At 35.1% G+C, this 21,032-nt stretch overlaps 1 non-coding gene across 1 annotated transcript; it reads left to right on the top strand.

The window, feature by feature from the left end:
• The first annotated feature begins 1,725 nt into the window (after positions 1 to 1,725).
• Positions 1,726 to 1,798, top strand: Trnap-cgg (transfer RNA proline (anticodon CGG)). The gene has a single exon. It is a non-coding gene; the product is annotated as a tRNA-Pro (tRNA).
• Positions 1,799 to 21,032: the final 19,234 nt, after the last annotated feature.

A 21,032-nucleotide genomic window follows, 5' to 3' on the forward strand; every position in this document is an offset into this window, starting at 1 on the left:
AAAAAAAAACATCACCAGTGAAATACGTTTAGATCAAAAGAGGGCTGTTACCGGTATCATTTGATAATGATTCAATAAAGTATATCTCCACGATTAACAAAACAGCTGCAAACTCTCACGTAAATCTACTTAAGCGATTGCATTCCACTAAAAGAAATCACTCAGCCTTACTTCAAGAACCCTTTTTTTTCTCAAAAGAAAGTGGCTGTCCTTGTCTATTAGTCAAAAGCAGTACATAACAAAAATTTCATTATCGAGATTGTAATAGTTAGATAGAACCCGAGAATTTATTCTATCCTATTATCCTTTCTTTCTTACAGTTTTTATTTATAATGAATTCTATATATCAGTCTTTACTATTTCTTACGTTACCAAAATGAACCCACTGCGTGTGTACTGACTACACGTTTTATTTTTAGTATCTATACAAAATGTTTGTTGATCGACTAATGTAATGCATTTATTGCCTGTCCAATCAGATTATTCGTATAAAACGATCATGAAGCTGACCACGCATGAAGGGCAATTATCTTTGTCTGTATACACTCATCTAAGGTTTTTTTCAAGTACTGATTCTTATACCAAGGTATGATATTGAGCGCCTTTCGTGAATCTTATAATTACAAGAAACTGTATATGTATATTCACATACACCATATATATATATATATATATATATATATATATATATATATATATATATATATATATATATAATGGTAATAGTTTCATTTTCGTGTCATTAATTAGTATCCGTAGTTCAGATGAGGCACCTAGAGTTTACAATAAGAGATGTAAAAATAGAATAAAATAATTGTCATGCAGCTACGCACTTCCATCTATCTGTTGATTTATCCTTCCATCAATCCATCAAATCATCTAATACGAATGTCATGATTTGATTGACTGATCCCGATCAAACGTCCTTTGTGACAGAATTTCGTAATATTATGGTCGTAAAGATTAAGCACATTGTATGAAAAACTTATTTGATCTATTTATGCTTTTTGTATTTCATTTATTCACGATATCGCTTGATTCACGAAAAGACAGACCCTGTATAAAATGTTGTACACGCTCTTGGCAAAGAAGAAAATTCAAAAGTAATGGCATTCATTCAGAACATTCTATACGTTTGTACTTTTCATTGACATTTGCGTTTATTGAGGATTTAATTCACAATACTGTGTCTTTTGAGTGCTCAGTTTGCATTCTAGGGAAATGTATTCTTCGTTGAATGTTACCAGTCTTCCTTTTTTTCTGTAACTTATTTTAAGACCATAGATTCGTAACAATGTAAATATACATATACATGCCTAAATATCTATATATCTAATTATTTATCAACCTATGGATACATACCTAGTTACCTAACTTGCTCTCTACCTACCGACCTACCAAACACATCATATATGTGTCCACTTCATTTTATGCAACTAATTCATATACCCACATCTGACGGAAGAAATAAGTATGTGCCTGTAGTTATCCTGAAACAGTCGAATCATTTTATAAAAATTGTGAGAATCCTTATTTTCTGATTTGCATTCAAAACACTAGTGTTTAGCAGAACGCTATATCTATGTCTCTCTCCATTTCTGTTGTTACATCACCCGTATGTGACTTGCCTGGAATTGAAAAATAAGCTTAATGCTAAATTTCAAAACGAATATCTAAACAGCAGAATTAAGTTTTATATCAAATCTTTCTAACTGCTTCCGAACCGCTCCGGTGGCCTAGTGGTGAGGGCGTCCGCCTCGGAAGCGGGAGGTCGTGGGTTCGATCCCCGGCCGAATCATAACAAAGACTTGCAAAAATGGTACTAACAGCTGCCTCGCTTGGCGCTCAGCATCAAGAAGTTAGTGTTAGGACTGGTCGGCCTGGTGGCAGGATAATGTGACTGGGTGGGACATCATGCTACATGTCTGCGGCATGATGCTCCAGTGCTAGACATCACTATAAACTGCCACATTGCAGACATCGTAGCGGTATGACTGAAAAATTGTTAAAGTTACGTTAAAAATCCAAATCACATCACATCACATCTAATTGCTTCCGTATGCAATTATTCTAATTATTTGAAACAAACATATGTAGACTGACTCAATAGGATTTTCAATAACTTCAATAATAGTTTGTTAGAACACACACCGGCTTAAAAATCCTTACACTGTTTATACTTCATTGTTTCAGTGCCTGGCTTTTCGGTCTCGGCAGAGCACGATCCGGATACGATCTTGTCAAATCAGGTCGGATCGTCTTCCATAGGTGTACTTCTGTGCAAGTCACGTTTACCACAATTGCGCTGGCGAGATATCACCTTTAATGTGCTGATAAGCCGTTAATAACTGGTGAATCAATCCATCAAAGATTTTAGAGATAGCGTTAAATTTGACTGGCACTCTGCAGCGAGGCAAAAACAAAATATAAAGCACAAATAAGCAAACAATTTAAGCAGTGTTTAAAGAAACCCCTCCTTTTCCAGGCAAAACGAAAAAAAGAAATATGTCGATTTGGTTATTAAAGATAAATCTCATTACTCTTCTTATAACGTCACTGGTAGTTGTTTTGGTGGAGGTGGTAATGGTAACAATATTAGTTTCATTATATAAAATACAAAATGTTTTTATTTGATTCAGTGTTTTTTACCCCAAAAAAGTATATTAAACTTGTATTTAAGTAATATTGCAAATGCCGGTATTACACCAGTAAAAAGCAATAGAGCTGATATCGTACGCAGCAACACAATGAGTTACATGGATTTGACAAATTATATGAACATTTTTGTTCTGCGTCTTTTCCAAGGTAATTGAGCATGCAGTTTTCAATATAAAATAATCTTAACTTCTTAGCTGGGCAAATGTCATGTACGTTTGCATTCTCTACTATTATGTTGAAGCTACCAAAAGGAAGACGTCAGTCTATTATTCACATAATCATTGATTAATTTATGGTAAACATATATCACTAATGATACGTCTTTCGTCTATGAAATAGAATAGCAACCAAGGAAAAGACGGCGGATATCTGTTATTTGCTTAGGCGTTAAACTGACATTCAAATTAAGTGGTATTTTGCCTAAAGAATTACTAGTCTTTTTACGTGTATAGCAGCAGAACCAGCACCACGACGATATTCTAGCAGATGGTACGGACTGGACAGAATTGTAAATATTTCCATGTATGTCATCAGAAAATCCATACACAATGTTTGCTTTATGATTCGGCGTTCTTTGTTATAAAAATACCATTTAATGTATGTTTAAGAAAGTTCGCAAAAGCCGGTATTACACCAGTAAAAAATGCCAGGGTTGATATCATACGCAAGCAACACATTCAGTTTCCCGGGGCTTGGCAGACTATATGAATATTTTTGTTAGCGTCTTTTCCAAGGTATTCGAGCATGCAATTCTCAAAGTAAAATAATCATGACTTCCTAGTTGGGAAATGTTTTTAACGGAGTTAAAAAAAAAAAAAACCTGCTTTTGCAGGCAAAAAGGATAACAGAAACCCGAAGATACATTCAAAATAAATATATAAAAACAATCCAACCATAACAAACGACCATATAATACACACTGTTAGATGCATCTATATACAACCATATAATGCACGCTCTTAGATGTATCTATATACACAGTGCCAGATTACCCATGGAATACATTACTTTTCATGTACCTTTGCGATCTGTAAAATGAATTCGAGAATATGTCCGAGAATGTGGCTAATAAGGTCAGGTAATCCAAAACTGTATCTATAACTATATGCCTACCTATTCAGCTACGTTGATATGCACAGGCATATATGCATGTAGACATATATGCAAACAAAATGCCCAAGTTTTAGACATCACTAAGAACTGGTTCATACGTCAGGTATGACTCAAATTGTTAAAGCTTCGTTAAAAATCAAAAATCAAAACTCACATAAGAAAAGGTGTCAGGTATTCATCATATACTTCATGAGTATTTTCTAAAATTGAATGCATGGGTTAATTTTGAAATTAATTTATGTAAGGACTTACTCGAACAAATTGGGACATAGGCAGGGTAATCTTCATACAATTTCTCATGTATGATTCACGTTCTTCTCTAAGCAATAGCACCAAGACTTTACTTTTGGATAAAAAGGCCATAAATTTATCCGACAATGATAAGAATTTCTTCAGTTGTATGATTGGTCAGTTGATTATTGCATCAGGTTGGTTGGTAGCTAGCTAACTTGCTAGCTCGTATGACTTGTTTACTTGAAATAAATAAATCAGTACTATGCATGGTCATATTGCATATAATAAAAAAAATGTTACGTGACTTTCGAAGCTGTTCAATTCTTGATAACATCATTTGTCCTTTTTTGGGACAGAAACCGGATACATGTCATAATATAATCGACACTTTGATGCTAACAAAGAAATGTTATGTTCACTTCTCAAGGACAATGCTTCTTGGGAGCATACAAACTCGATACAGAACTTGTTATGCTCCCAAATTATCGCACTGGGCGTAAACAACCATATAAATCTTACAAGTCCCTAATTTAAAAAAAAAAAATTAAAAAAAATTAGTACAATCATCTGCATTCTTATGCGGTTTTCTTACTATGTTTCAAAGGTTTGAACAAAGGATTAACTGTAAGTGCCAACGGATCATAAAATGTGCTTTATTGATGAATAAGTAATGTTAGCATGACAGACACAACACCCGATAACTATTTGTTCTTCCTTGATGAATTAGTTGTTTTGTGTGGGGGTGGGGTCATTTTATGACTTTTTCTCATTCAAAAATGTAAGTGCTTCATGGAATCTAGTTTGGATGCATATAAGAGTCATGCAACAATTTTAAAACACAATTAAGCACTGGACAGCTGATTTATCTCTGCCCTGGTTCAAAACGCCGTAAAGTTTACACAGTAGAAGAGGTGATCCTTGAAAAAAAAATATCGTGTATGGGCAAGTTTTATTATTTGCATATGCCAGTATCACGAATTGAAATGGTGACTCCCTGGTAATATATATATATATATATATATATATATATATATATAACTGATCAGCCAGGTACGGCCTAACAATCATACAGGTCTAAAGTCTAAAAGTGCATTTAAATATATTACATACTTACTATCAGTCCAGTTTAGACTATGCATTTATTCTTTCATAGCCATATATACCTGGTTAACGAATACACCATGGGTAGTTTGGTCATGGCATTCTACGCTTATGTTAATAAATGAAAAATATATCCAAAAAATTATAATCTTAAAAACCACAAAATCCATAAATGTACAAATATGCAATGGAAAATGTGTAACGAGAGAATTCACTAACAGATAGGAACACAAAACAATGCACACATACACACACACACACACACTCGCACACACACACACATGTATATTGTATAAAACGTGTGATTAAAAGAAAGCCATAATTTCGTTGATTAAAAAATATCAAACAATGATCGATGTTTGTCGTTACATTTGCTTCCTTTATAGAATTAAAAAATAAAATGATTAGTTTTATAAGAAAAGGATTCACTATAGAGGATCTCAAATGGGTAACGATTTAATATTAAAGTTATGAAACTCGTTGAATAATGTCCAGCTTTTACTCGCCTAGGCTCGCAAAAGCTGGACATTATTCAACGAGTTTCGTAAATTTAATAGTAAAATCATTACCCATTTGAAATCCTTTTTTATCACATACTGTTTATTTCAGTGGAAATTATTTAGACAGAAAGAAGAACTAATAATTTCGTTCATTCTGACAGACGGTGCACCTTTCGTTTGTTGTACATAAAATATAGTCAAAAACAAAGTTGAACTAGTAAAAGTAGATTGTACATTTTTACAAACTATAAATCAAAGAAAAAGCTTCCATCCGAATAAACAGAACATTTTATAACGACAAAAAACATTTTTCAAAACAGAATGGTTAATGCTATGTGATACCACATTGATACGGTAAACAGTATGCCTAGAGAACATGTTTAAAATGTCACTAGCAGAACTAAACGTTATATTGTTGCGATTGTTATGTGAAATAAGATTACTGGATCCAGAAATTCCTACTACTACAATGCATTTGTGACCGGATATTTACAGCATTTGACTGGAACAATAGACTGTACAGAAGACGTAAACAAATTTCTTGTTCAGTCGGATTTGCATCCCCTATATACTGCATAAAGATGCTGTGGTTGGATCAAGTTCTGTCGGTTAGGAGACCCATTTATGTCCTAATTCTTCTCTGAATAGAGGTGAGTTTATTTATTTCTGTTAGTTAACAATTAAACCACGCTTGTATATACGGTGGATTCTATAGCTATGTTACGGATATACCGCTCCCTCACACCGCATCGCCATCAAATAAGCAATACCCTTAGTTTTACTTCTTGTTTTTCTTCTCTTGCAGTTTTACGCAATTTTGTCATTATGATATTGTTATAGATGACATAACAAACCCCTGTAGGGGTAACATATCCATATTCAGACAGCCGAGATAATTTTTCCTCAATATCCTTTCGTGAGTCGAGTTCAAAAATGGCCGCCAAAAATGTTCATTCAAAACCAAACATTCCAGAAGGCGGGTTTAAAAACGTTTTCCCACGATCCCAGACAAACAGTAAAGAGGTTACTGCACGATAATTTCATGGGCTTATTTGGACCAATCAAAATCACATAAAGTGATATTTTAACATGTGGTGATATCAGAAATATGAAACTGCACATACTGTAGGAAAATTATACCTACTATGTGATAAAGGTAAATATATAATACCGGGGGAAACTTTCCTTCTAGATGCAAGGGCCAATGCTCAGTAAGAGATGTCGAATTTTACATCAGTTGTCGTTACCGTATATACTCGCGTATAAGCCAAATAATTTAGGAAAAAATAAGGCCTGGAAGAAGAAGGGGGGGGGGGTCGGCTTATCTGCGGGCCAATGTGTTAACTGGACAGTTTTTCGTTCTTATTGTTGACTACTGTAATGGGTACAAATCTTGGGACACGAAAAAAAAAATTTCCGTGTCCTAGTACATAGGCATGTACAAACATGTAACTTTCGATGACCAGACAATTATTAAAATGTTATAAAGTACTATGATTTATTTTGCTATTATTTTGCATGTGCATACGTTCTGATTTCTCTAACACGAAGTGAAACAAAGGTAAATACAGACTTCATAATTCGCGTGCCGGTTGGGTTGGCCAGGAGACCATTATGAACTATAATCTTAACAGTGCAAAGTGCATAGCGTCACTTAAATCCTTACTTATTCCCAAACATAGATGTAGACTATGCTTTATTCATTGTTTCGACCAAATTGCATTCCTCCAGATAACATTTCCGCTAGTCCTTAATAGCTGTTTCATTTACGTTGAATCACGCGCTCACGAGTTACTCATTTTCAATGATATAAGCGATCCTACAAATTGAGGCAATATTTTTAATAAGGTACGCACGTTTATTTGTACAAGGCACATAACCAACATAATGTACATCTTCACGAAGAGCGGTAATAATAAAGGCGAAAAATCTCATTGAGATCAACTAAAATCAACATCAATCTATTTTAGTTTTGTGTTTTAGCTGAACAAACATAACTTTCCACACAGTGGAAAGCTTGATATTTCGGTGTCTCCTATGCTGATAGTCGGCGACTTTGTCTTTCGTTTTGCGACATCAGTGCAGGCCAGTTAATCATTAAAACCCTGAAACTGGCTTGTGATAAGAGGGTATTTGTACCGGTAACTACACCAGTGTAACATTGTTATATACGGCGTGAAAGTTGACAGGTATGGTGTAAGGTCGCTTACATCAAAGCAAACTACAACTCATCGTTTACGGTATTAGCATAATTTTCGAAACATTAATTCTGAATCTTTATAAGAAAACAAAAAATTAAATAAATTTCTTTTCAAACAAGTTTATACCACTTCTTTTTAATAATCATGCACGCCAAACTCGAGATAAATATACATGTAATTTTTTTAAAATACAAGTTTGCCTAAATAAATGCATTTAGAACTTACCTCGTGCATCTTGAGATACCTCAGAGTCGTAAGTCGGCTTATACGCAGGTCATGCACTTTGTAGGATTTATACCAGTTCAGTTTGGGGGTCAGCCTATCCGCGAACGGGCTTATACGCAAGTATATACGGTATAAACCACGCAAAAGGTCGATGGTTGTGTTGTGTGTTGTAGGGTTTAACGCCATTTTTCAGCACACGATAGGCTATACATGGCGGCCAGTATTAATGGTGGAGGAAGAACCCGGGAAAACCTCGGAAAGAACCACCGACCCACGAGAAGCTACTGGCAAGCTTTCTCACATACCCACATTAGCCGAATCCGAGACTCGAACCCACGCAGACAGAGGTGGGATGGCAGTGATCCGTAACGGAGAGCGCTTTAGACCACTCGGCCACTCGGGGCCCCAAACGTCGATGGTGTTATTTAGGTTTTGGAGAATTATCTAATTTGTGTTTTATGGATTAATATCATAAATTAAGGGCCCTTAAAGCCTGAAAAACAATGACGGGTTAAGAAGTAAAATTTAAATCTAGGCACTGTTGTCGGATGCGAAGCCACAAATCAGAGCAGTTTCAGTCCATAGAATCCTAGAGTAAGCTATTAAGAATACAAGAGTTATGAATTAACGTAGAAAGAGAGGAAAACAACGCTACATGCGCTCCATTTAATATGGTTGCAGCGTGAAATGCACAAGACATAGAGTGTGAAAAGCGAGTACTTCTTCAGTCAGTCTTTTGGCAAAAAAAGTCAGCGGAAGACAGTCTACAGTAAATGATTGACCGTCTTACCACATATTTTTACGCATCTCAAGTCCCTATCTTTGCATGAGTATGGTGTGTGTGCGTGTGTGTGTGTGTATGTGTGTGTGTGTTACTTTTGTCTCAAATAAACGAGTGACTATATATTAGCACGAGTTTTCATCTTGACAGATTTTGTCAGATATCCAGTTGTATATACATTTGTACATATAAGTATAGTTGTGTATTGTGGCTGAATATGAGTATGTAAGCACCACAATGAAATAATCTCTCAAAATTGACAGAACCAAAATAAACTTTGTGCTAAATCGTCTACATTACTTATAAAGAATATTGACGACCGTAACATTAACAACAGAAATAGATAATAATGATAATAATAATAATGATAATAATTGTTATTATTATTATTATTATTATTATTAAGTCTGCAAAATTCAGAATTGGCCATTTGATCGTGTAAATTTACACCCGCCCCTGAAATATACATGTATGTGCAAATTCCCCAAACCTTCTGAATCCGTATTACGACATGGAACAAAATACAGTAAATGCTGTGGACATCTACATCCACCTCCAATCTAATTCCAGGTATGAAATCTCTATTTCGAATGGTGTGGTAGTCATTGCGCGATATTACTTCTGCGCAGGCGCACATAGCAAGGTAGGAATAACATACCCCCAAGAACCATTTTTTTCCTGGAATAATAAATCAATAATAATAATATTCATAACAATTCAATGAGAATTTATCAATAAAACAAAAATGTTATTATTATTATTATTATTATTACTATCTATAACCTGATCCTTCTCCCCATTGACATACATAGTCATAGCAATGTTCTTGCCGACCAAGTTCAGCAATAGATAGTGTACATCAAAGGACACATATCGTTTCCTTTCTCTTCCCACCCTTTGTGACCATACATCTGAGAGTGAACTTAGAACTTAGATGCATCTTTAGAGCTCTTACATTCACGTAAGTTTTCAGGTCACTATTTAGCTGTGAAATTACCAGAGTGCTTAACATCTGACACAATTCTGTTACGGTCTGCTTACAAATGAGACAGATATACTTATGAAACCTTCATGTCACCAAGAAGTTGACGTAACTGTGACGCGACTACTCCTGTGGCCTAATGGTTAGATCGTCCGCCTCGGATGTGGGAGGTCGCGGGTTCGAACCACGGCCAAGTCATGCCAATGACGTATAAAACTGGTACTAACAGTTACCTCGCTAGCTCCGCTCAGCGCTAAGAGGTTAGTGTTAGGACTGGTCGGCCTAGTGTCAGGATAGTGTGACTGAGTGGGATGTCATGCTATATGTCTGTGGCAAGATGCCCAGGTTGTAGACATCACTATAAACTGTCACACTGCAGATATCGTAGCAATATGACTGAAAAATTGTTAAAGCTACGTTAAAAATTCAAAACACACACAGATGACATACATGTGACGCTAAGCTTGTCTGCATGTGTTATAGTTAAATCCTGACTTTGGATCAGAACCATTTATTTTACATGTCAGGTAGGATTCTAATTCTAATCAAGTTCATACTCCATGTTTTTACTGTTTATTAGTAAAAAGCTATAGTCATCAATGTACCTCATTAGTTTTTACTCCGATGTTTAGACAGTGTTTCAACTAGTGGTTTATTTTAAAGATTCTTAACTTGCTCAATAGCATGTTCTGCTGATTTGATGATGTGAAACAGTTGATCACTTTGTATCCTTACTTGTGCAAAATGTATAGGCTGATGCGTGGTTATTCTAAGGATAGCTGTCGGGAAGGAATAAGCACACCACCAAGAAGTATCATTGTAGTTGTGTGTAGATCCCAGGTTGCAGTTCCAAAAGAATAAGCAAGTAGCACGTGCATTAGCGTATTTGTATATAGTATCCGAGGTGCAGTCGGCAGTTTGACTGAAACTGAACAGTCTGATTCAGGTGGTGTCATCATCACTTTCTTAAAGGATTACACTGAACTACTAATCTAATCAACATTTGTTTACATCAGTATGTGAACCACATTCATCCACCTACAAGGATAGAAAGTATGTGCTTGTTTAGAATTATCCAGCAATTAAAATAGGAATGGGCAGAGATTTTATAGGAACGATGGAATTGTCATTTATGGTCTATTGTTTTAATGTGTAATATAATCATAGACCCCGATAGAAGCCTGCATAAAATGATAATTCATTGATGCTCTGTGGCGTACGAAGAAACTAATATTGATAAATGAATATATAAACTTTGTAAGGGGTAAATTATCTGAGAAAGGCAGTTTAATTTCCTTATTTCACAAAAGAATAGTCATTGAAAATATCAAAGCTTCTACAATTTATAGCGAAGCCATTGACTGATCTGTACCGGACAAAAGTTATCTACCCAGCATTCTACGGTCAAAGTAAGCTCATCAAACACATTGTATTGCATATAAAAGAATACAACAAAATTAATCATATTTATTAATGATTGCCAAGACCCTCGTGTGACAAAACGTACTATGAATATTCACTAATATTGCCAATGTGTCAATGTGTGCTTCTTTATAGACTTACTAACATGTACAAAAATATTATTTAATCATTCATGCCATATATATATATATATATATATATATATATATATATATATATATATATATATATATATATATTATTTATTTATTTATTTATATACAACTTGCGCAAAAGAAGACGACTTAGTTTGCCAAGTTTCTCTTTAAATCTGTTTCCAATACATAACCATTCAATGAGCACCTTGTCTTTATAATTATTAATATTGTTTTCCGAACTCACAAATAATATTAATATTGTTTTCGTAACTCTAAATAGGCCTGAATTTATTCAGATATGCGGTTCTCTTTGCACGTGAAAAATGTAAATAGTTGCCAGAGAGCTCTCCAGACAAATTAGATATTATGTCTGAATAGCATGGAATATCTAACGAAACTAGCGTATAATGTCTTATCAAAATGCAATTAATTTTCATTGTCACTTATTTATTGGCAATCTGAAATACAGGGCAATAAGATTACATTTATTAATTTATCCTCTTCGGAACAAATTATTCTTCTTCTAAAATCTAGATGCATAGAATTCACAATCAAGCATAAATCAGTTGATTTAAGTTTATTCTTGGTAGTGCGCGGATAACAATTTTGCAGCCTGTTAACGTTAAATGCTTTGTGAGCAATTTCAACCTGACGACTCAAACAAACTAAGTATAACAAGTCCTGTATTAGGTTTGTGTGCTGCATGGAAGCAATAACATAGGTATCAAGTGTTCTTAGTTCATCAATTAATATTGATTTATAGCAATTCGCGATAGCGAATTTCGATATACAAATTAAAATTTAATTTTATTTTTGCAATGTAATCTATGATAGTCGCTGCAAAAAAGCGCAGTTCTCTTCAATGGCAAAATATGAGATTGGTTCAAAACCACAGCCGGAGTCCCTCTTCAACATCTACCTGCAAAGGATCATGTCCGATGCCTTGGAAGACCATGAGCGCAGCGTCAATGTTAGAAGCAGAGCACTCATCAACCTGCGCTTCGCTGATGATATAGGAGGCTAAGCAGGAAGTGAAGAAAAACTGGATACCTTACTGAACCGTCTCAAGAAAGCATCACAACGTTTTGACATGCAGATTAGCAATGAAAAGACCAATCTAATAACAAACAACTCAAGTGGCATCAAAAAGGAAATAAAGAACGAATAGACAGAATATGGACACCATGACAAGATTCAAGTATCTAGGTGAAGCAAACACTTTCTAACGTTCAAAACCTGAAGTACTTTGCAGATTGCGAAGACAACAACTACACTGGCTAGGATGAAGCCTACTTGGAAGGACAGCAACACTGCACTTGGGTCAAATATCAAGCATATACTCTCCCTCGTCATTTTCATATTGCTGTCTGCATATGAGAATTTGACCCTTACAGCAAACCTAGAGAAAGTAATACATGCCTTAAAGCTGAGATGGTATCGACGGATCTTAAATCTCATACGCTTGGACCATGTCCTTAATGAGGAGGCACACATTAGAATCCAAAGTGCAATTGGATCATTTGTAGATCTCATCACCATATCGCGACACAAACTAGCATCATATTGTCATGTCTAACGCTCCTCTAGCCTACCAAAGACAATCATGCAAGGTACAGCGAGAGAAAAGAGAATCATGATAGACAGAAGAAAAAATGGGAAGGTAACAACGAAGAGTGGACAGACATAGGCATAACAAAGTCCCTAAGAGCAACTGAGAACAGCGCAAGATAGAGAGAGAGTGTCGCAACTTATGATCAGCCAGGATGCGGCAGAGATACAAAATGTAAATTTTGATAATACTGATCCATTTAGTTCAAACGAACGTGTCATTCGACAAAGCAAGTAAGCTAGTAGTCGAAAGTCCAGGCAAACTAACGAGTAACTAACCAACCAGAAACCTAAATAACAAACAAATCAAGATCTTAAGAGTCACTACTGTATTTTACAGGATCCTATCTAGAATTACCTTCTCTTTAACAAGTAAGGTACTGCATACAGCCACAATTTCAATAACATATACACATACGAGTAGTAAGAAATCCATTATTTTAAGCCACAATGCGATAACAATTTACTACGGGCTCATTCCTCAGCGCAATTGATGAGGTTTTCATCCCTAGTAAATGAATTTATAGATATTGGGTGGAGTTTCTACAGTTTCCAAACTATGATCAACGGACTACATCTGTGTCAATAGAGATAAAGTTGGGGGACAAGGTAAATTGTACACATACATATGTCCTTTGAGGCTGAGTAAATTCATACATTCTCCTAGGGTGGGATGTAAATCGTATCAGAGCCCAAAAACGGTCAATATACCCAAAGTGGCATTGTTTAGTTACTGAGATTAACATGTCAATTTGTCAGGCAGGTTCAGGAAAACAGAGTTCAACATGAACGGGTGGAGCGACATCCACGTGCAATGTATTTTTTCCTAGACCTTTTTTCGAGCATTGCACTATTTATTCTGCTGCTTATTCGTTTCTTTAGCTTTGCCCTTTCATCTACATCGGTCAGGTCATTTTGGTTTGATGCAAACGTTCTACCTGCTGTTCTGTTTGTTAAGATGGAGCAGAAGCCATCTGACTCACACCAATAAAGCATAAAAGACGTAATCCTGGGGAAATACTCATGAATCTATCAGATTATAATGACAATGGCATTTGTGATTTTATTTTGCTCACGTCGTGATAAAGCCTAGTGGGCTAATAGTATGGTCATGTGTCATTCTTACGTTATCCAGTGTCGATCAGTAATTGCTGAGAAACCTTATCAAACACTGCTCGACCAGCTTCAAACAAATTTGGTGAGGAACATTCTGACATATAAATCTTTCAAGTCTATTCAAGTTATGTCAATCCATGTTTAGTTATGGTTGTCGTTATTTAAATAGAATAATCTTTGAATGGTTTCTCGGTCACTGCAGAATAGAAGAATCCAAGCACGAAGACATTTCATGTTTCTGCCAATGATGAGTATCTGCTATCAACATCAACTGTATATATCATTGCGTAATACGGTAAACAATTTAAATGACTTCTTTTCCAAAATATTTGAATAAAATTAACCAGATTTGACATAAAATAACAAGCCATAAAGTCCTTTACATAAATATCCAGGCATAAAGTCCTTTCAGGCTGTACAAACGATGGCCATCCAGAGTCAAGTAAAGTCCTTATTGATAAAAATTGAAGGCAAAAAAATATCACACGGCTTTTCTAAATCTTTCTAACATACTTCCAGCGTACACAAGAAGGATAGCTAGTATAAGGCGCTTTCAGATGTTTACAAATGGAATCAATCCCCAAGAAAATATGGCCACTGTTGCGAAAAATAGACGGCCGCTTACATGGCTTCCTATTAGAAATGGTAAATCCGATAACGCAGTTGTAATCACCAATATGCATAATTTGACCAATAGCTAAATAAAGTATTTAAGACCATGTGTGTGTGTGTGTGTGTGTGTGTGTGTGTGTGTAATTTTGGTTTTTTTAACGTAGCTTTAACAGTTTTTCAGTAATATTAGCTACAATGTTTGCAGTGTGGCAGTTTATAGTGATGTCTAGCAGTTGGGCCGCAGAAATGCAACATAATGTCCCACCCAGTCACATTATCCTGACACCAGGCCAACTAGCCCTGACACTAACCTTTATTGCTGAGCGCCTAGCGAGGCAGCTGTTAGTACCATTTTTATAAGTCTTTGGTATGACTCGGCCGGGGATCGAACCCACAAACTGCAGCATCCGAGGCAGACGCTCTAACCACTAGGCCACCGGAGCGGTTATAGTATGGCAATACAGGTTTTTGACGTTTATACAAATCCTGCCAGTATGACATCAATCATGACCGCTCTTAAAATAATAACAAACAAACATTAATAATTTCTAAATAACTGCTTAACAGAATTTTACCACCTTTGACAGAATGTTTCCTACACTGAATGACTTTAAAATCTCTGTTAATGGCAGCAGGGTACGTGTGTGTGTGTGTGTGTGTGTGTGTGTGTGCGTGTGTGTGTGCGTGTGTGTGTGTGTACTGCGGCTGTATCATAGTTGGTGCATGCTCGTTATATTATATAAAAAAATCATTCGTTCTTTCTGTCTTTTTCAAAGAAATGTTTACTATTGTTTCTTGTAAGAACGATCTCTCAAAGCAGAATGTTTGTTTCCTGACCAAAATAGGTTTTGCAAATTGCAAGACTTGTTTTCTCTTAATCCATAGTAGTAACAGCACATAATTACGCTTGCATTATAAGATATAAGGTTTCAGACCAAAGGAGTTGAATTCATAGGAAGAAGTAACATTAGGTAAATGCGTTTCATCCATCGTTTTAGTGTCTTCATTACTTTTCATCTTTCTCTGCACACGGCATGGAAACGAGTTAATTGAAAAAGCAGTTCATTGATTAGATTGATGTAAAATCATGTTTATTTCTGAGGCGCAAACCCTGGATATAATATCCTAAAAAAAAGCTTGCAACTCTACAAAGGAATGTTGCCACCACCAACGCATCCAATATATTACAGAATTTCTACGAAAGAAAAGACCTGATAAATTGATTTTCTAAGAAATAAATGTCATGTGAAATTTAAGTAATATTTCTTTTAAAGAACTTAATTAAAATATAATAAACAAACAGACATGTATATTAGTTGAAGAATGCCTTGCAAGTTCATGAGTTTATAGTTTGTATTGGAAAGCCTTCCTCACTTCACTCGTGCACGTTGTAAGTCAGCAAAAGTCGAGATTTATCGAATCATCTTCCTTAAAAAAAAATTTTAAAAATCTGTAAATTGGTCATATTACATGCGGGTATCAATATTACAGTATCATTGGATGGGCTTATAACATTAATCGGTGTCATCCTTTCCTAAATAAAGTATCAAATAAACTCAAAGGAAAGATGGTTATTTGCAATCTCAGAAGTATATTTATATGTAGATGACGTAGTAGGAAAGAAAATCGAAGTCAATTAGAATAACCCCTGCCACAGAGATCGTTACAGGCGTTAATGATGGGCAGATCATTGACATGCAACTGTATATAAATTTGTCTCATGTTATTATAAGAAAAGAAGCAATAACTTCGTAATCCATTTTACTGGATAGACTCCACGTAAGTAACCAACTGTACTTTAAAATCTCCAAATACTTTACCACTCAGCATTAGCAATATCATTCCTATAAGTACAAAAACAAAGTGCAGGATCCAACGGTAAAGTACCCGTGCACATCATTAAATATGAGAATCTCGCAGCGAGCGACTTAAAACGAAATGCATGTATTAGTCACTTTTAGTCGTTGTATTAAGAAGAAAAACAAATACGCCTCAACGAAAATTAATTACACAGAAACATACATATGCATTACCAAGTTATGTCTTGTCTTATTATGTGACGACGTAAGCGACTACAATGCATAAACTCCAGTACTTAACCAAATATGATGTATCCTTTTCTTATTTTTTGGGGGACACCAGGCAGATGCCCCTCCCACTTATCCAAACAAATAAAAGGTGTTTTATGTGTAGGTGTTTTCCCCCATATATGTTGTTTGGTTTTTTTTAAACAGAATTCCGATAAAAAATTTATTTAGATTAAATTTTTGACGGGGTATTTATTTAAATCCCTAGTGTTATCTACAGGGTAGTTCTTCCTAGTTGGTTTCTATCACCTAACTCGGATTCTCATTCCAGGTTTTCTAGTTGACCATGGCTAGAAGTTGCCTATATTCCATGTGTGCTATATGTGTGTATTTGCTATATTGTATGTATGCTATATATAGTTTATTTGTAGGGATAGCCAGTTATTCCAAATCTTGCCCAGTTATCTTACGATCTACTTGGAGTTGGATCATTGTTTTTCACTTCATTAGTAATTTAGTTATTTATTTATTTATTTAATGTTTGAATTTTGGCGAAGTAACGGTGTAACACTGATCTTTTGATAATAAAAAAAACTTCCTATTGTTTTATGTGTGTGATAATCTGTGTCGTTCTTCGCATAATTGATTTATATAGATTAAGTCTGCTGGGCTCGAGTTGGGGTCCACACTTTCTTTATTCACTATTTCTCTCCGCTCGAGTTAGGCCGCCATTATTTATTTATGATGATATTGCCAAAGAATCCAAACGTTTTTACTTCCCAGTAAGTGGGGATAGTTGTACAGTACGGGAGCTGTACAAAAGAAACAAAAGGAGACAGACAAGAAGGACATACGATAATTTTGTTTTTATCTTTTGTATGCCAAATTTTCGCACCTGGGATGTATGAACTTCACGTACTTAACCCATTTTACAGTATAAACTACACGCACTGTACACACTCGAATGTATCAACTCCACGTAGGTCACCCACTTTCCTGAATAAACTCCACGAATATAACCACTGTATAATCTTCTACTCCGTGATGTTTCGCATTGTTCTCATTCTATGCATTGCATGACAGATCTTGAAAATAAGCTGGGATTTATTCTCATCAACCGCTGTATGCGGCCTGTTGAAACTATGTAGGTATTGTTGACGATTGGACTTTCATTTTTGATCTTAAACAGTTTTGGAAACATGTTGTGAAATTATTACTCTTTAGAACACTTGTGAAGTGGAATAAAACGATCCAGTCTCTTTAAATGTTACATCGACCTCGTGATATTTAATTCAGTCTTTTTGTTTTTACTTTATTCACACTCAAGTATTTAGTTTGCGATGTCAGTGTACCGTTTTGAATGAAACCAATTGTTTTATAGTCTCTGATTTGGTGTGACTTGTCTTTCCAATATGATACCACACTAATGCAATATGGACTACAGTGCTATTTATTTCTTGATAATATAATATTCAGAGTCAAATTATTCCTTTACCACGTCGACATTGGGTCAGCCATGATAGAAGGCATATTGTGAACAAAATCAATGGGCAACATGTCATATTTATTTAATTATTTATTTATTTATTCACTTACGTTTTGTTAGCTAAAACTCTATCAAATGAATCTTTTGGTCGATTCCGAGACGGTTCGGCCCATAGTAGAATCTGTCTACTAAAGTTCCAGACCAATAACGGAGTCAGAATGCACTAGTTGGATCATTATATGTTCGTCCTATCGCTAGATCGGTCCAATATTTATACAACAGTATTAGGTGTTTAATGTCACTTGTCAACGGTCAAGTAATTTTTTTTAAATTTGCATCTTATATGTGAATTTAAGTTCATTGCACATGTGTCGGATTTATAGTGTCCAGTTAATCTACAAATTACACAATTCAGGTAGGCATACAGTACCGTATTTCAATAAATGGGTTGAATTTTCTATACTTCAATTACACATATATTTATAATGACGATTATGTATTTTATTCAATACTCATGTTTACATATTCCATGAATGTTTATTTTGTACACGCTCCGAGAAACATATACGGCAAAATCAATGCTAAAGTACGTAAACATATTTGGTTGAGGTTCACCTAAAGGTGTTATCCAGTACAAACAGGACTGAATGTTGCGCTATGATATCCTACCGAGAGCTTCACGTGTACGAAAACAATTCTCACTACTCCGCCTTTTATCTTATAAGAGGCCCGACATTCTCTTCTACTCACCCGGTTTAGTAACCAGTATCGAAAAAGTCGACAGCGATCAATAATGTGTACTTGTTTAATATTAGTTTGTAAAATTCGTGATGAGCATTCGCCAATCATTATCTAATTGCCTTTAGTTAGAATATATTAGTATTCAATTTTAGAACAGCCTTATGAGCCCACACGACCATGTTGTAATGATAGTCCATCGAATCCGATGATGATGGATTCTGTTTAATCATCTGTGGGACTAGAGATGCTTCGATTACAACAATAGAATGTAAAAAAATGCCGGAAGGGGCAATTCATTCACCCTGGCTTTACTACTCGGCTTCAGTTTCAACCTCACATATTATCGTCACAAATTGCTTTATTCAGTTAATACTTGTGACAAAACATAAAAAAAAAACATTCCGAGGAAATGAAAGCAGCAATTACTTCATGGATTAATTGCAATTTTCAATTTATGGTTTGATCATGTTTTTTTGTTCTTCTCATATAGTGCCTTTCACACTGTAAAAGGTACAAACACAAAGTAGTTTTCAGAACTTTTCTCAGGAACGCTTCATCTTCTTCTACCAGCAATACATTTGGCTTGTTATAAAAGTTGTCTTTAAGTTAAAATTCAATAAATATATTCAACACTAATACCACTTGGGTAAGTTTTCTGTTTGATAAGTTATTTTTGGGGTCTGGTTGGGACATGCTAGTTCGATTGCATCCTTGCATAACTTGAGTACTTGAAGTATATAAATCACTATTATGCATGCTCATACTAGGAAAGGTAATGTGAGAATTTGTGGATATTCAATTTTTGATATAAAAAAAAACATTTTCCTACTCCAAGAAAGAAAGCGGATACCAGGATTTGTCATAATACAAGCGACAAATGGGGCATTTATAATTATCAATACTATAAAGAAGAGAAATGTTATAATCAGTTATCTCGGTCATTGCTTCTATGCAGCGCACAAAATCGACACAGGATATGCTATAATGACAAATTATCTCACGGGACGTAATCGGGATATAAATCGTACATGTCGCGTATATTGCAGAGAATGTTATACACTCATCTACAATCCAAGAAGGGCCGAGGAGAAACTGAATAAAGACAAAACTATGTAATTATATATACAAACTAGTTTTTGCTTTTGTTAAATAATACATTTTATTTACCGGGTATATAACCCTTTTGTTGTTTTTAAAGTGTCACATAAACAAGACTGGTGAAATATTATCGTGTAAAACAGCCATAAACACATGAGAGAAAAAAAAACAGGTTTCCATTTTATGATTAAAACTCTACTATCAACACAATATAAGTACACGTAAAATGTAAAAACTTAAATATCTTGGAAACAGTTCCCGGTGAGTTGCTTTAATTGTCATATTTGCATTCAGCACACCAAACTCCATAATAAAAAGTACATTTTATCTCTGAAGCAGACGACGACCAAACAATTCTGGACCAGTGTAATTAAATAGGAAGAAACCATGCCATTACTGATCAAATAATATTTGCTGAGAAATATGAGTGACTTATATAATTTTGTCTTTTTCAAAGTTATTCAAGGATGTACATTTAAAGGAAACACATTCATGCATTTCATGCGGATCAGATACATGTAATGCTCTCCTTCATTATTTCAAATGTATTCATACGCGCTGCTTTCCAGATAAACGAATCACATCTTCCTGGTTGAGAAATTGAAAAGTCACATAATCCTTGGCATATTCTCGACCGACATAATGAAATAGTAAACATCGTATACATTGATTACAATACCCATCGGAGAGGTAGCTTTGAACATTTTAGTTTTGGTCTTTCCAACGTATGGAGAAATAAACATTCATTTCTTTGTTTTGAAAATGCAACGAATTTCCCATTCATTGAAAGCTAATGTAGTCTTTTTACGATTAAAGAATTCCAAACGTGTTTTGGAAACAATGTAATATTCATTGTTACATTCATTGCGTTTATGTTTGTTACGTTGGTAGGGATATGAATGATATGGATGTTTGCTAAATTGCAATTAGGAGGCTTGCATCTACCCAAAACCGTTCGGTACCTGCTGTAGGGTACAATTAGTCTTTATT

This window comes from Sinohyriopsis cumingii, unplaced genomic scaffold (genome assembly GCF_028554795.1).
Source record: "Sinohyriopsis cumingii isolate HCF-2022 unplaced genomic scaffold, ASM2855479v2 utg001870l, whole genome shotgun sequence".
NCBI classification, from domain to species: Eukaryota; Metazoa; Mollusca; class Bivalvia; order Unionida; family Unionidae; genus Sinohyriopsis; species Sinohyriopsis cumingii.